Here is a 16,422-nt window from a genome sequence, read left to right as displayed (position 1 = left end):
AACCATACAGATATTAGAAGACATGCTCAGGGCATGTGCAATGGAAATGTGTGGTAGTTGGGAAGAATATATACCCCTTATGGAGTTTGCCTATAATAATAGTTACCAAGCTACAATTGGGATGGCTCTGTATGAGGCATTATATGGTAGGAAGTACAGAACTCCTCTGTATTGGAATGAGATAGATGAACGCCGAATGTTAGGGCCTGAAATGATACAGATGACTTGTGACAAGGTCGATGTTATTCAAGAACGGATTAAAGCAGCTCAGTCTCGTCAAAAGAGCTATGCAGACAACCGTAGGAAAGACATTGAATTTCAGCCAGGAGAAAAGGTATTTCTCAAGATCTCTCCTACTAAAGGGTTACAAAGATTCCATAGAAAGGGTAAGTTGAGCCTGAGATACATTAGCCCATTTGAGATCTTAGCTCGGGTCGGCTCAGTAGCCTACATGCTTGCTCTGCCACCTTCACTCAGGAATGTTCATAACGTATTTCATGTATCCATGCTGAAGCGATACGTTTATGATCTATCTCATGTATTACCCATGGAACCAGAATATCTAGAAGCGGATATGACCTATACAGAGCAACCAGCTGAAGTCTTGGATCGAAAGGTGAAAACCCTTCGCAACCGCTCCATTTCCCTTATAAAGGTGCGATGGGATAATCATTCACTTGAAGAAGCATCTTGGGAGAAAGAGGATGAAATCCAAGCCAAGTACCCTCATCTTTTCGAACAACCAGGTATGCCAATTTCTAGGACGAAATTTTCAGAAAGGGGGGGGTAAATGTGATACCCTACTTTTTAAACCCAGTCTAATTACACGGTTGACTCGGTTTAACCATGCAGGACCCGAATCGGAGAGGGTTAAGGTGGGTTCCTTATGGACCATGATGGCAAGGATGACTTTGAACACCGGTTGGCCAGACAAGTCCGAGTCAGTTCCAGAGGAGACGGGTGTACCCAAGCTATGTACATGCACATATCATAAGGCCATGTATGGATAAAACTGATATGTAGCAGTATCCTAAAGCGCATACGTATAATATATCTTACGCCGAGAGTGAGATTCATACCGAGAGTCAAATTCCACCAAAATCCCACTTGTTGGCCAATTTTCGGCCCTCAAGTGGACGGTCACAGGTGGGCGCATCCACCCACCTGAGTGACCCACCCATGTGGTTACTTAGTTGTTTTAGAAAGTATAAATAGCATTTATTAGTTTTCCATTTTCTCATTTATGACATTCTGGTGTTTGGTGAAAAGAGTAAAGAGGAGAGAGAAAAGGAGGGAGAAAAGAGAACGGAGAAGAAGAAAGGGGGGGAAGAAGAAGAAGGAATGGATTTAAGCGGCGCCAAGGCTTGATCTTCCCATTCCGACACCGGAAGAGTGATCCCCAACACGAGATCTGCGTTTAGAGGTGAGCGAAGGCTATATTCCGTAAACTTTCACCATACCCAAGTAAAACCCTTGATTTGGGTAGTGTTTCTTGAGGTCTTGTAAATCCTCCTTGAGATGATAAATCTAAGGTTTAATAGATGGTCTATGTGTTGATTTTGAAGGATTTGAAGAAGTGTTTACAAGGTTGGAGAAGCATTGGTGATTTGGAGTGATTTTGGGATTTTTGAACGAGTGCTTGAACAAAGAAGGTAAGATGGCTTTCCATTCCTTAAATCTAACCTAGATCTAGGTTAGAATCATCTTATGAGACTTCGAATGTGTGGAAAATGGGTTTGGAAAAGCCCCATTTGATTCCTCAAAGGTTGGGGAAGGGTTCAGGGAAAATGGCATTTTTCCCCCAAGACCAATGGGCCAAGGCCGGTAGGTCAAATGGCCCGCCTGAGAGGGTAGGCCCTCGGGGCCAACTGGCAGGCCCCTACCGGTGGGCCAACTTACCCGTCGGTCCTAGCTGACCCTCGGCCTCCACCGGCGGGCCAACCTGCCCGTCGATCATGACCGATGGGTCAGGACCGATGGGTCAACCCGCCCACCTGTGAAGACCGGTGGGTCGACCCACCCACCTGTGAAGACCGGTGGGCTGTGACAGGTGGGCTGTCCGACCCACCCGAGAGGCTCTCAACATGATTTTTACATCTGAATGGACCCAAAACGGACACGCGACCTTCTTTTAGGCTTCTAAACATGATTTTGTCATCAAATCTTGTTAGTTTTGACCCCAAAGTGGTGAAATGCTAACCCCATTCACTTATGATAGGTTCACCAAAACTTACGCTTCTCGCATCGGATCTCACCCGTACCAGGCGTGAATCTTTGAACACTACAGGTAAGTGGGGAGAGGATGTTTGGCCTTATTTTAAGGCTTATTTGGCATTCATTAAATCGTATCTAGATTAGCCATGTCATCATGCAACTTATATGTAGCTTAACTATCCTCATATTTTTATGCCATGTGTGTTGTGTTTATTTTCTCAATGTCAAATGATGATTTGCTTATGTGATGAATGCATGGGCCACCAATGCACTCATTTCCAAGCTGACTACTGCATCTAGTCTATTAATGCATCATGCACAATGATGTCACAATGGGACGCGATGGCACTATGTAATCGTACTATGTGATATAGGAGCATACGGTTTAGGATTATCATCTTCCCGTGCTACGACCCTTCCAACAGGGGTTGAGGTGTTGGGTTACCATTTGGGGGGAAGCAGTGGTCGTGGTTGTCGGGTCACTGTGGCGGTTAGATATATGCCCGGCTGGTCATTAGGACAGTCGACAACCTCGGTGGTATATTCAAGAGGGCCAATCGTACTGCTTTTAAATTGCTGGAGTCAGCACCTTTATTTTCTGTCATTTGCTTTTATGTTGAGAGCCGGTGGTCGGCACGCTTTACTTTTCTGAGTATTCACAGTGGGCCTTCTCTGATAGCCCTATGGGCGTATCGCCAGATGGAGTTCGCGGCTCGTACCCGGAGTATACGCGCACTGTGGTTGTAGTAGCACTAAACCCAAGACTTAGTAATGTTGTTTAGGTGGATGTGATTTAAAATGAATTGCATAGCATATGTGCATATGGTTGTGATTGTTGTGTGGACTATTGTGTAGTCCTTCTTTTCACTAACTAAGCTAGTGAGCTCATCCCACGTGTGCACCTCTTTTAGATGATTTTACAGGTCACCACCCTGAGGATCAAGGGTCGGGCCCCACAGTGGAATTCACCGAGGAGGATTGGTGGGTCCCCGAGGACTATGGGCACGGCACGGATTGGACGTCTGAGGGTTGTGTTGTGGGACCACAGCAGTGACTCCATATAGGGTTACTTTTTGATTCTTTTGATGATCCCTTTTGTGTACTTGATATGTAAGTTGTATTCTTTTTGTGTAATATCATGCCTGCGGGCCCACATGTACTTAACTATGTACTACAATTTGGGTATCAAGTATATTGGGGATATTTCAGGTAAATTAAGTCTTCCGCTGAACTGTTGAACATTTTCTTAGTTGTGTGTAAGCTGTGGTTGGATACTGTATCAGATGATCCTGGTAGGTTTGGGTTAACCAGAGTTAACCCTGTCACCGGTCCGGTTCTGTGTGAACGGGGTGTGACGAGTACTCAAACCTATAGTACCTAATGTTGCCCTTCCAGCTCCTCCCATAATGACAGCTCAAGATGTGGCCTCTATTTGAGATTTTAAAATGTAACCGCAAGCATACGAATCGGTGTAGCTACGAGTCGAACACAAGGAGAGCAACCACTTTATTTATTTTTTTCTTTTAATAATGTGAAAGTGAACTGATTAATGGTTGTGATCTAATTCTAATTACCGTCCTAAACATATGTATCTAAAATAACATCCTAACCATTCGTCATCTAAGAATTTAAAGATGCAAGCCACACAATTAAAATTAAATAAATAAATAACCCACCCAATTAAAAAAAACAATAAAGGAAAAAATGCTGAAATAAAAATAAAGTAAAAGAAAGGGGATAAAGCTAGAGAGAGACTCACAAGTAGGTTTTTCTACTTAGCCTGAGGGATGCATCGTAATATGAGCTTCCCTACTTGACCAGAGAGTCACTCTTATAAGGATTACTCTACTTGGCTTTAGGGAAAGGGAGACAATTAAAATAAAAGTAATAAATTGATGGTTCTATGCCTAGGAGGGGCAAAACCAACACATATACTAGCCATGAACCTTGGGGGAAAGGGATAGCAATAATGTACAACTGAAATTAAAATCCTAAATTAAGAAAGAAAGGGTAGTCAGAAGAGGGAATGATAAGGGGGAGAGAAGACTACTGAAGGAGCCTACTTACTTGAACTTCAACCTTTGAACTGAAAACTTAATCGATTTGAGATACTACCAGTACTAAAAACCAGATTTGGAATAAACCAAATCTGAAATTTCTAGTACTAGAGAAAACAAATCTGAAGAAAAAATAAATTGAATATGAAAGACATTCTTCATAGCTTGTTCTTGTCACGTAGAACTAAGCCTAGAACTAGAACTAGAACTTGAAAATTACAACTTGAGTTGCTTAAATAATAAAAAAAAAAAGATTGAATCAAAAACAAAAGTGCTTGCATTAATTGAATAAAAATAACTTACAAAAGTGTTCAAAGCATAAACCTAGAACTAGAGCTAGAGAAAGAGAAAACTAGAGAAAGAGATAGAGCAACTAAAAAAAACCATAGAAGGAGAATGAAGTGCCTCCTCCCCTTATGTTGATTCTATTATATAGAGAATGGGGGAGGAAAGTTAAAGATTTTAGTTTCTAAAAAAAAGATTTTTTTTATCTTGTTGATGAGGTGGAGGAGAGAGAAAATAGAGAATTATAGGAAGTAGGGAATTTCCAACGATTTTGCTTCTTTTTTTCTTTTATTTTTTATTTTTTTCTCTCTCTTCTTCAAACGTGGGCAGCATCTTGGACATTTTTTTTATTTTTTTTCTTTCCTATTTTTTCTCCCTTTTTTCTATTTTTCTCTTTATTTCCTTATTTCTCTCTCCTCTTGCGTAAGAAACCCTTTAGCTGACCTCCTTTGAATGATGAGTAGGAAAGAGAAAATCTTCTAAAATAAAAACCTCAACAAAATGGTAGTTAAGAGGTTCAAACTTGAGACCTCCTAATAAGGAAGGGATTTTGCACACCACAACTCACCAACTATGCTAGGTAGTTGTTGTTACCAAAAATGAAACTTCAATCACTTAAGGATGTGGTCCATCGATCCTTGTTGGCATTTAGAATATTTTTTATACCCTTGGAACAACTGTAGATGGGCTAGTTCTGTATCTCGGTTCAGTTCTAATCCATTATTCTTTTTCTAACCCGAAAAAAATAATCACTTATACGGTTGACCAAACGAATGTGTACTTACAATTGAACATGTCCATCTTGCTCAGAATTTCATCATCTTCGCAACTATGAAAAGAAATAAGACATATTTACATGTAAAATTGGAGATATAGCACTCGATAGTCCTTAAAGCATTGAAAATATAAAACCTGCAAAAAGAGAGTAAAACGTAAGGTAGCTCCATTCTAAATATGCAAAATGCATGTTTTACTATCCTAGATTTCACACATAAATGTGCTCATCAGAATTCCCCCACACTTAGACTTTGCTAGTCCTCAAGAAAAATAAAATGAAAAAGAATAAAAACAAAAAACCTAACTCACTTTGTAGGAATCACGGTTACACTTAGCATGTGCAATAAGCCTTTAAACCCCTATGTCACCCTTAGTGGACAAGTTGTCTCTCGTGGGTGTTTGCAGTGAATATACACCTAAAATTCAGAATAAATAAATCTCAACCTTGGCTAAAGGTGAGGCCCATACCAATCTGGAGCAAAAATAATTTTTCTTACAAGGGACCCCCGCACTTGTACTTTTATTATCCTTTATCAATTCCAGGCACTAGCATATTTCTTAATTTGGAACTCACCTCGTCTCTTCCAAAACATCCTTATCTTAAAGTAAAACCACTTGTGAAGAAATAGGGAACCAATGACTAAGGCGTTGGAGTGTTTTTGACCAAATATATTACCAAGCATTAATGACATTTGCACATTTTTTCTCTTTTTTTCGCTTAATAAACTCTATTCTACTCCACTACTTTTGGCCTGAATGATATGATGGAGCAAACACTAGACACCTAAATTACTATGTAGTTTCACTTTTTGCATATGCCCACAAAGACAGTGATGCTAGAGTTCTTTCAGAAATTTTCTCCCTAGGAATTTCGATCAAGACACCGCGCTTCTGAGGTGCAATGACCTGTCTAGTTCTAAGGGAATCCACTCTTATTCTTCTTTATACCACATTTCACATTTTATTTAAAATTCTGCATTTGTCAACTCATGCCAAATTAAAAAGAATATCTCAACTCCAAATCAAAAGTATAAGGAATCCACAGACTTACATCTGGTCCAACACCATAAAACAAGGGTCTCTTATTTTTCAAAAGAAAGTCCCATCTCAAGACACAGGCTTGTTTCTTTCTTCTCAACAGGGTTTTTATACGTTCAAAATGGGTACCTTAATCAAAACTTTTATTTTCATACATCAAGCAATTGAATGGTATGATCATTAGCCAAAAGCCAAAGTAGGACTTCATCCTTAGCAAGCTCAAAAATAAAAAGAAAAACAAACAAAACAAAGTGAAAAAAAGCAAAAACTAGTTTCCCTCCCCCACACTTAAGTCATGCAATGTCCTCAATGCATGGAAAAAAATTAAAAGCAAAGACAATGCAAGGGGGTCATACCTGATTAAAAGTTAGTCATCAGTGTAAAGAGGTTCATGGAGATCCATGACCTCTTCACTACTAGTAGTAGGAAACTCGAGGAATGGCTTCAAACGCTAACCATTAACCTTCAAAATTACCCCTATTCCTAGATTCAGAATCTCCACAACCCCATGGGGATATACATTATGGACAATAAACGGGCCATCCCATCGGGATCTAATTTTACCAGGAAAAAGATGTAATCGAGAGTTGTACAATAAGACCTTATCACCAATTGTAAAAGATTTGCGCAGAATGTGCTTATCATGGAAAGCTTTAGTCTTTTCCTTGTAAATCCTAGAACTTTCATAGGCATCATTCTTAAGTTCCTCTAACTCAGATAGTTGGAGCCTATGATGAATTCCCGCATCAGACAAATCAAAGTTGAGCTTCTTAATGGCCCAAAAGGCCTTATGCTCCAACTCAACTGGTAAGTGACAGGCTTTCCCATACACCAAACGGTAGGGAGACTGGCCAAGGTCAGTCTTGAATGCAGTCCGATGGGCCCACAAGGCATCAATGAGCCTAAGGGACCAATCCTTACGGTTGGGATTAACAGTTTTCTCCAAGATTTGTTTGATCTACCTATTGACACCTCCACTTGGCCACTAGTTTGGGGGTGATAAGGTGTAGGTAACTTATGGATGATCCCATACTTTTTCATTAGGGCCTCAAAAGGTCGATTACAAAAATGAGTACCCCTATCACTAATTATTGTACGTGGTGCACTAAAGCAGGAAAAAAATATTCTCTTTTAGAAACTGGACCACCACTTTGTAGTCATTAGATTTACAAGGTATGGCCTCTATCCATTTAGAAACATAATCAATGGCCAAAAGTATGTACAAATTCCCAAAAGAATTAGGGAATGGTCCCATAAAAATCGATGCCCCATACATCAAAGATCTCAACTACCAAAATAGGGTTGAGGGGCATCATGTTCCTCTTATTGATACGGCCAAAAGACTGGCAGGCGAGATAAGCCTTGTAAAAATCAAAAGCATCTCTAAAAAGAGTGGGCCAATAAAATCCGCATTGGAGAACCTTTGCGGCAGTCTTCTTAGGTCCAAAGTGTCCACCACATGCATGATCATGACAAAAAGAGAAAATGGAATGTTGCTCATGATCAGGAACACATCGTCGGATAATCTGATCTGGACATATCTTAAACAAATAAAGATCATCCTAGAAAAAGTGCTTAACTTGGGAATGAAATCTATACTTATCTTGGGTGGACCAGTGATACGGAGTCACACTTGAAATTAAGAAGTTAACAATGTAAGAAAACTATGGTTCATTGGACATTGCAAATAATTGTTCATCTAAAAAGTTCTCGTTTACTGGAGAATCGACAGTCAAGGAATTGGGAAGCCGGGATAAATGGTCTACAACTAGGTTTTCAACTCCTTTTTTATCTCTAATTTCTAAATCAAACTCTTGCAAAAGTAAAACCCACCTAATGAGATGGGCTTTGGCATCCTTCTTCTGAACTAGGTATCTGAGAGCAAAATGATCAGTATACACCACCACATGTGAACCAACTAAGTAAGATTGAAACTTTTCTAATGCAAACACAACCGCTAAAAATTCTTTTTCAGTGGTTGTATAATTGAGTTGTGCATCATTTAAGGTCCTACTAGCATAGTAAATGACAGTGGACAACTTATTAATCCTTTAACCCAAAATCACTCCTATGGCAAAATCCGAAGCATCACACATCAGTTCAAAAGGTTCAGTCCAAACAGGTGGTTGAACAATGGGTGCATTGGTCAACTCCTTTTTAAGTTGTTTGAAGGATTCTAGGCACTCTTTAGAAAACTCAAAAGTTTGATCTTTGGCAAGTAATGAAGTAAGAGGTTGGGCTAACTGACTAAATTTCTTAATAAACCTTTTGTAGATGCCCTAGAAAAGATTGGATGCCCTTAACAGATTGAGAAGGTGGTAAATTATCAATTAAATCCACTTTAACTCTATCTACCTTAATTCCCTCTTTGGATATTACATGGCCTAAAACAATACCAGATTTAACCATGAAATGATATTTCTCCCAATTCAAAACCAAATTCTTAGATATGCACCTTTTCAAAACTAGAGAAAGATGATGAAGACATTTAGAATAGGAATTCCCATGAATTGAAAAGTCATCCATAAATACTTTTAAGAATTTTTCGACCATGTCAGAAAAGATTCTAATTATGCATCATTGGAACGTAGCAGGGGCATTGCAAAGCCCAAAGGGCATACGCCTGTAAGTAAATATTTCATATGGGCATGTAAAAATGGTCTTATGTTGGTCGTCTAAAGCAATTGGGATCTAGTTATAGCCGAAATATCTATCAAGAAAATAATAGTATTCATGTCCAGCTAACCTCTCTGACATCTGGTCAATGAATGGCAATAGGAAGTGGTCCTTTTAGGTTGCCACATTAAGTTTTCTGTAGTCTATACACACTTTACCCTGATTGGACACGGGTTAGAATTAGTTTATTATTGGCATTAAAAACTATAGTCACACCAGACTTCTTAGGCACTACGTGAACTGGGCTTACCCATTGGTTGTCAGAAATAGGATAAATTATTCTATGATCTAAGCACTTTAAGATCTCTTTCTTAATGACTTCCATCATCACTGAGTTAGCTCTTCTTTGGGGTTCCGTGGATGGTTTGGAATCCTCCATAAGATGTATATGATGTTGCATAATAGAAGGGCTTATACCCTTGATATCAATTATGGTCCAACCTAGGGCTTCCTTATTATCTTTTAACACTTTAAGTAACTCCTCTTTCTGGCTAGAAGTCAAATTTGAAGAAATTATTATAGGAAGAGTCTGGTCAGGCCCTAGGAAAGCATACCTCAAATTATATAGCAACTCCTTAAGATCTAGCTTAGGCGGTTCAACTATGGAAGGTTTGGGAATGGAATTGAAAAGGGGTCCTAAGGGCTCCACAGGTGCGTGAAGACTCAAGACTTTAGAAAATAAATTTTCACTATCATCATCCAACTCATCCATACACTCTTGGAATTCTGAATCAAAATCAACATCCAAGTTGGTAACTAAATCAACAAAAAAACTAGAAAATCCTCAAGCATATTGATCTCTTTTTTCATATGTGGTTGCTTGCCTATCCTAAACATATTAAACTCAACAGTTTAGTTACTAAAAGATAATCTTAGGAAACCATTCCGACAGTTGATTAATGCATTACTGGTAGCCAAGAATGGTCGTCCTAGAATTATTGGGATCTCATCCTTGGTTAGAAGGGCTTGGTATCTAACATAATGAAATCAATAGGGAAAATAAATTCCCCCACCTTTAGTAAGACATCCTCAACCATCCCTTTAGGAATCTTAACAGACCTATCTGCCAACTAAAGAGTAGTTCCAGTGGCTTTCAATTCTCCCAATCCAAGTTGCTTGTACACATGGTAAGGTAAAAGATTCACACTTGCGCCAATGTCAAGTAAGGCATGCTCAATGTAGGTGTTGCCTATGACACAGGATATGGTAGGGCTCCCTGGATCCTTATACTTGGCTGCTATAGGCTGAGTAATTATGGAACTAATGTTACCGGCCAAGAACGCCTTTTTGGGCACATTAGTGATACGTTTGTGAGTATACAAATCTTTCAGTACCTTTGCATAGGTGGGGATCTGGGATATGGCATCTAAAAGAGGGATGTTCACTTCTACCTTTTTGAAGACTTCTAAAATTTTATCCATGGAAGCAGTCTTCTTTTTGTTTACCAAGTGCTTAGGAAATAGGATATGATGAACATAAGGACTGTTAGGGATTTGTCCTTTTTTAGAAGAATCATTTTTGGTTTCCTCAACCAAATCATCTTTAGTTTCAGAAGAATCTTTAGGTTCATTAGACGAACCTGGAACAAGAGGCACACTTGTGTCCTCAACTGAAGGAGAGTTAACAGGAGTAATAGATGGAGAAGATTTAGGAACACTTTATTGGTACTCTCTACTACTCCTAAGGGCATAAACAACATTACATTGGTTAGAGGGCCCTTGTTAGGTCTGACCTTGTACTATATTTAGTGGTGCATTAGTTGGTGTTTGTGAGCTAACAGGCTGATGATGCCTAGGGCTAGGATCTGGTTGACTGGGTAAAGTTTTTTTCTCCCTTTCACGTATAATTGAAACAACTTAGGTGAGTTCTCTCGTAAGATTTTGATGGTTTGTCATGAGGAGGGCCATATTTTTTTCCAAGTCACTTATTCTACTTGCCTCTCCAGTGTTGGTAAACCCAGGGGGTTACTGATAAGATGATAGGAGAGGGACCCTAGGAAAACTAGCCTGCGGTCCTACATTTAACCTAGGAAAAATATTTTAGGAAAAAGATTGTTGTGCAAAGGGAGGCATTTGGAGTCTAGGTTGACCTTGATTATGAAAATTGGAAGGCCTTGCTTGGTTGCCCTGATTCTAAGAGAAATTTAGGTGATTTCTCCATCCTGGATTGTAGGTGTTACTATATGGATTATTCTAGTATAAGGCATTAACACTATCATTAGAAGTGCCCCCAGAGGTATTGAGGCATTCTTCTATGACATGTTCAGGGGACTGGCACCAAGCACAAATCTTAACCAAATTGACTGATGATGGCTCTCTAGGAACAATAGCCTCAATTCTCTTGATTAGGCTGTCCAAATGGGCTTCCTTGGCTACTATCCCATCCACAAAATATCATTTTCCTCTTATAGTTCTTTCACTCTCTTAGGTTGATTCCCATTCACAGGTTTTATCAACTAAGTCAAGTAGGAATTTCCATGCCTTTCCTTTATCTGTAAAGGATGTGAATCCCTCAGGGCACATAGACTCTATCATTTATTTAGTTGGGTAATCATTACCCTCATAAATTATTTGACATAAATGCTATAAGTCTAGGCCATGGTGAGGGAATTCTTGGAGTAGATCCTTGAATCTCTCCATAAGTTTGGAAAAGGACTCACTAGGCTTTTGCCTAAACTGAAGGATATCACTTCTAAGCTTATTGGTCTTGTGGGTTGGGAAAAACTTCTTAAGGAAGACAACTATGAACTGTTCCCATAAGGTTATGGAATTTATGGGTAACCCATACAACCACTTCTTAGCTTAGTCTTTTAATGCAAAAGTGATAAACCTAAGCTTAACAACATCATCAGAAAGCTGTTGGATCTTAATTAGAACACATACCTCTTCAAATTCCCTTAGAAATAGGTATGCATCCTCAGAGGTCAACCCATAGAAGTGGGGCAACATAGTGATGTATTGAGATTTGAGTTCAAAATTATTGCTCTGGGCTTGTGGTAGAACTATGCAGGAAGGTTGGGCTATTCTAGTAAGGTAGAACCTATCTTTTAGAGATTTAGGTGAAAGGTTTTGATGTTGGTCTCCCATATTGAAAGGTTTTAAAGAGAACAAATGTATAGGGTCACTACTTGTTGGATCTCTTCTTTCTAACTGATTCTTAGCATTACGTACCCACCTAACACTCATGTAACAGAAAACTACCCACAACTAGAGCAAGACAAGCACAAAAGAATGGGTAACAATTTTTTATTTTTTTTTTGATTTTTTGGCTTTTCGGGAGCTTACCGGTAAGGGTTGCTCAGGTCAATTCCTGAGATACTGCTACAGGGCGAAACCTGTCTTTATCATACTGTGAGGCATGGTGACCTCCACCGATACAACTATTATTATAAGTTGTTATTCTTAGGAATTCAATGAAAGAAAAAGAAAAATAAAACAAAGCAAACAAAGCACTCCAATTTACAAAAAGAAAGCAAAAAATAACATGGAACGGTCTCCTCGGCAATGGCGTCAAAAACTTGTTTGAGATTTTAAAATGTAACCGCAAGCGTACAGATCAGTGTAGCTACAGGTCGAACACAGGGAAGCAACCACTTTATTTTTTTTTCTTTTAATAATGCAAAAGTGAACTGATTAATGATTGTGATCTAATTCTAATTACCGTCCTAAACATATGTATCTAAAATAAAGTCCTAACCATTCATCATCTAAGAATTTAAAGATGCAAGCTACGCAATTAAAATTAAATAAATAAATAACTGAAATTAAAGAACACACGCAATTAAAAAAAATAATAAATGAAAAAAAATACTGAAATAAAAATAAAGTAAAAGAAAGGGGATAAAGCTAGAGAGAGACTTACAAATAGGTTTCTCAACTTAGCCCGAGGGATGCATCATAATATGAGCTTCCCTACTTGACCAGAGTCTTACAAGGGTTACTTTACTTGGCTTTAGGGAAAGGGAGACAATTAAAATAAAAGCAATAAATTGATGGTTTTATGGCTAGGAGGGGCAAAGCCAACACATACACTAGCCATGAACCTTAGAGGAAAGGGATAGCAATAATATAAGGACTGAAATTAAAATCCTAAATTAAGAAAGAAAGGGTAGTCAGAAGAGGGAATGAGAGGGGGGAGAGAAGACTACTGAAGGAGCCTACTTACTTGAACTTCAACCCTTGAACTAAAAACTTGATCGATTTGAGATACTACCAGTACTAAAAATCAGATCTGGAATAAACCAAATCCGAAATTTCTAGTACTAGATAAAACAAATCTGAAGAAAAAATAAATTGAACTTGAAACACATGCTTCATAACTTATTCTTGTCACCTAGAACTAAGCCTAGAACTAGAACTTGAAAATTACAACTTGAATTTCTTAAACAATAAAAATAAAAGACTGAATCAAAAACAAAAGTGCTTGCATTAATTGAATAAAAATAACTTACAAAAGTGTTTAAAGCATAAACCTAGAACTAGAGCTAGAGAAAGAGATAGAGCAACTAAAAAAAAAACCATAGAAGAAGAATGAAGTGCCTCCTCCCCTTATGTTAATTCTATCATATAGAGAATGGGGGAGGGAAGTTAAAGATTTTAGTTTCTAAAAAAAAAGAGTTTTTTATCTTGTTGATGAGGTGGAGGAGAGAGAAAATATAGAATTATAGGAAGTAGGGAATTTCCAACGATTTTGCTTCTTTTTTTCTTTTATTTTTTATTTTTTTTCTCTCTCTTCTTCAAACGTGGCAGCCTCTTGGACGATTTTTTTAATTATTTTTTTTTATTTTTTTAAATTTTTTTTCTTTCCTATTTTTTCTCCCTTTTTTCTATTTTTCTCTTTATTTCCTTATTTCTCTCTCCTCTTGCATAAGAAACCCTTTGGCCGACCTCCTTTGAATGATGAGTAGGAAAGAGAAAATATTCTAAAATAAAAACCTCAACAAAATGGTAGTTAAGAGGTTCAAACTTGAGACCTCCTAATAAGGAAGGGCTTTTGCACACTACAACTCACCAATTACGCTAGGTAGTTGTTGTTACCAAAAACGAATCTTCATTCACTTAAAGATGTGGTCCATCGATCCTTGTTGGTATTTAGAATATTCCTTATACCCTTGAAACAATTGCAGATGGGCTGGTTCTGCATCTCAGTTCAGTTCTAATCCATTATTCTTTTTCTGGCCCAAAAAGAATAATCACTTGTACGATTGACCAAACGAATGTGTACTCGCAATTGAACATGTCCATCTTGCTCAGAACTTCATCCTCTTTGCAACCATGAAAAGAAATAGGATCTTTTTATGTGTAAAATTGGAGATATAGCACCCGATAGTCCTTAAAACCTTGAAAATATAAAACCTGCAAAAAGAGAGTAAAACCCAAGGTAGCTCCATTCTAAATATGTAAAATGCATGTTTTACTACCCTAGATTTCACGCATAAATGTGCTCATCAGCCTCCATCATAAACAATCTGATGTAAGCACTGCATCAACAACAGAGAGAGTTTATGATAGGATTGGACACTTGGATTAAGAATGTGATCCAAGCTAGAGAGACATAGCCAATTCCACCTCCTGTACAACCTACGCTTCAGGGCACACAACCATTTTCAATACTGTGAGGGTATCGGCTGGAGATTCTCTTCCCTTACGGGGGAATGACTTTAAGCATTCGGCCCCCTCTCCTCTCTTTCTCTTTTTTAAGGAGGGTTGTGTTGTGTGTGCTTACCTGTAGGTCCTGCACTACCGTACCGCTGCTTAGAGATACATGGAGGCCTATTTCACAAGAGTGTAAAGGTCATCACTGAGACGGGGGTTTGATGATGGTCCAATATGGGGGATCAGGATCATACAAAAAGGGTTGGAGTCACCACCTAGGATTATGGGCCTAGGACCCGAGAGTGGGCCTGATTCCTGAGAAAAGGGCCCAAAAGTTGGTATGGTCTAGAGATTTAGGATATGTGTCAGGTTATAGAATTAGGAAGGTGTTAGGCACCCAATCTGCCCGGTTCAACCGGTCTTCCTACTTGATGCTTAAGAACGAATATTTTTCATGATTATTCCTATTCCGCATACATGGCTAAATTATCACACATATATACATTAACTAAATTTAAATGATTTTGTACACTATAACAAGGTCAATATAAAGTTTACATTATGCTAATTGAGGTGAGAAATTATACCTGAGCTTGACCCTTATTTTAAGTCAAGAGGGGTAAGACCCCCATTAGTGCCCTCAAGGGAAGATGGTCTTGACCTCCAACTTCCTTTCTTAAGAGATGTTGATTGGACAGAGTTTTGATTAGGAACGGTTACTTTTGGATTTTAACTACGGTATTGATTCGGTAGAGCTTCTGCTAGGGATGGGTTATTTTTGGATTTTTGGCTGAAATGGCACTCCGATAGAGCTTCAGATGGGGATAGGCTATGGGAGGGCTAGGCTGAGGTGGTAGGGAATGGGCTAAAACCTAAATGGTTAAAAAACTTAGAAGGCCCGAAGAAGACTTCGAAGATTCAAAGGAATCTTACGAAGATCTCTCCGAAGACTTGAAGAACCTCAAAAGGGGGTGGGAGACTAAGGGGAAACTTTTCCTATATGAAATCTTACTCAAAGAAGGCAAAGGATTAAAGAATTTTGAAGGCCCAAAGAACACTCGGATCTTATGAAGACTCTTCGAGGACTTGAAAAACCTCAAGGGGGGAAGGGGAGGAGAGAGGGTAGAGCTTCTCTACTATGGATGCTCCTAAGAGACTTGGGTGTTTGTTGTGTGTAAAACCAAAGGGAGGGGGTATTTATAGAATTTTTGAACCAATAAGCAGGAAAGAGAAAAATCCTTAGCCAATGGTGGTAAAAAGTAATTTTTCTAAACCAATTGGGTGAAAGTATGAAATTTTGGACCAATGGGGTGGAGGGTAAATTTCTTTGGGCCTTATAGGTAAAAAGATGCCTTTTTTGGACCAATGAGAGGCCATGGTGTAGGGTACGCTAGCGGTGTAGTGTGGGGTACATAGGCATGTGAAGAGGGAATACCTTCTCCAAATCGATCATTGGTGGGGGTGTTGAGCCCTCGACAGGGGTGTTGGGGCTAAAACAAAGGCGCTGGAGCTTCAGCAGGGGCACCGGAGCTTCAACAGGGACCCTGAGGCTTGCACAGGGGCACTGAGGCTTGGTTGGGTATGCACGGGGCTTGGTCTGGTTTGCACAGGGCTTGGTCAGGTGCATGCGAGGCCTGCCGGGTATGCACGGGGCTTGGTTGGGTGCGTGCGGGGCTTAGTCAGGTGCATGCGGGGCGTGGGCAGGGGTGCAAGACAAGGCATGGGGGCTTGCATGGTCGGGGTATGGGCACTCAAAGCAAGGCATGGGGGCTCACATGGCA

At 39.2% G+C, this 16,422-nt stretch overlaps 1 non-coding gene across 1 annotated transcript; it reads left to right on the top strand.

The window, feature by feature from the left end:
- The first annotated feature begins 11,639 nt into the window (after positions 1 to 11,639).
- On the top strand, positions 11,640 to 11,746 carry LOC122067764. Its single transcript, XR_006136870.1, has one exon. It is a non-coding gene; the product is annotated as a small nucleolar RNA R71 (small nucleolar RNA).
- The last annotated feature ends 4,676 nt before the right edge of the window (positions 11,747 to 16,422 follow it).

The sequence above is a fragment of the Macadamia integrifolia genome, unplaced genomic scaffold, assembly GCF_013358625.1.
Source record: "Macadamia integrifolia cultivar HAES 741 unplaced genomic scaffold, SCU_Mint_v3 scaffold3100, whole genome shotgun sequence".
Lineage (NCBI taxonomy): Eukaryota > Viridiplantae > Streptophyta > Magnoliopsida > Proteales > Proteaceae > Macadamia > Macadamia integrifolia.
The sequence above is the reverse complement of the archived record's forward strand: the minus strand, read 5'-3'. Positions and strand labels throughout refer to the sequence as shown.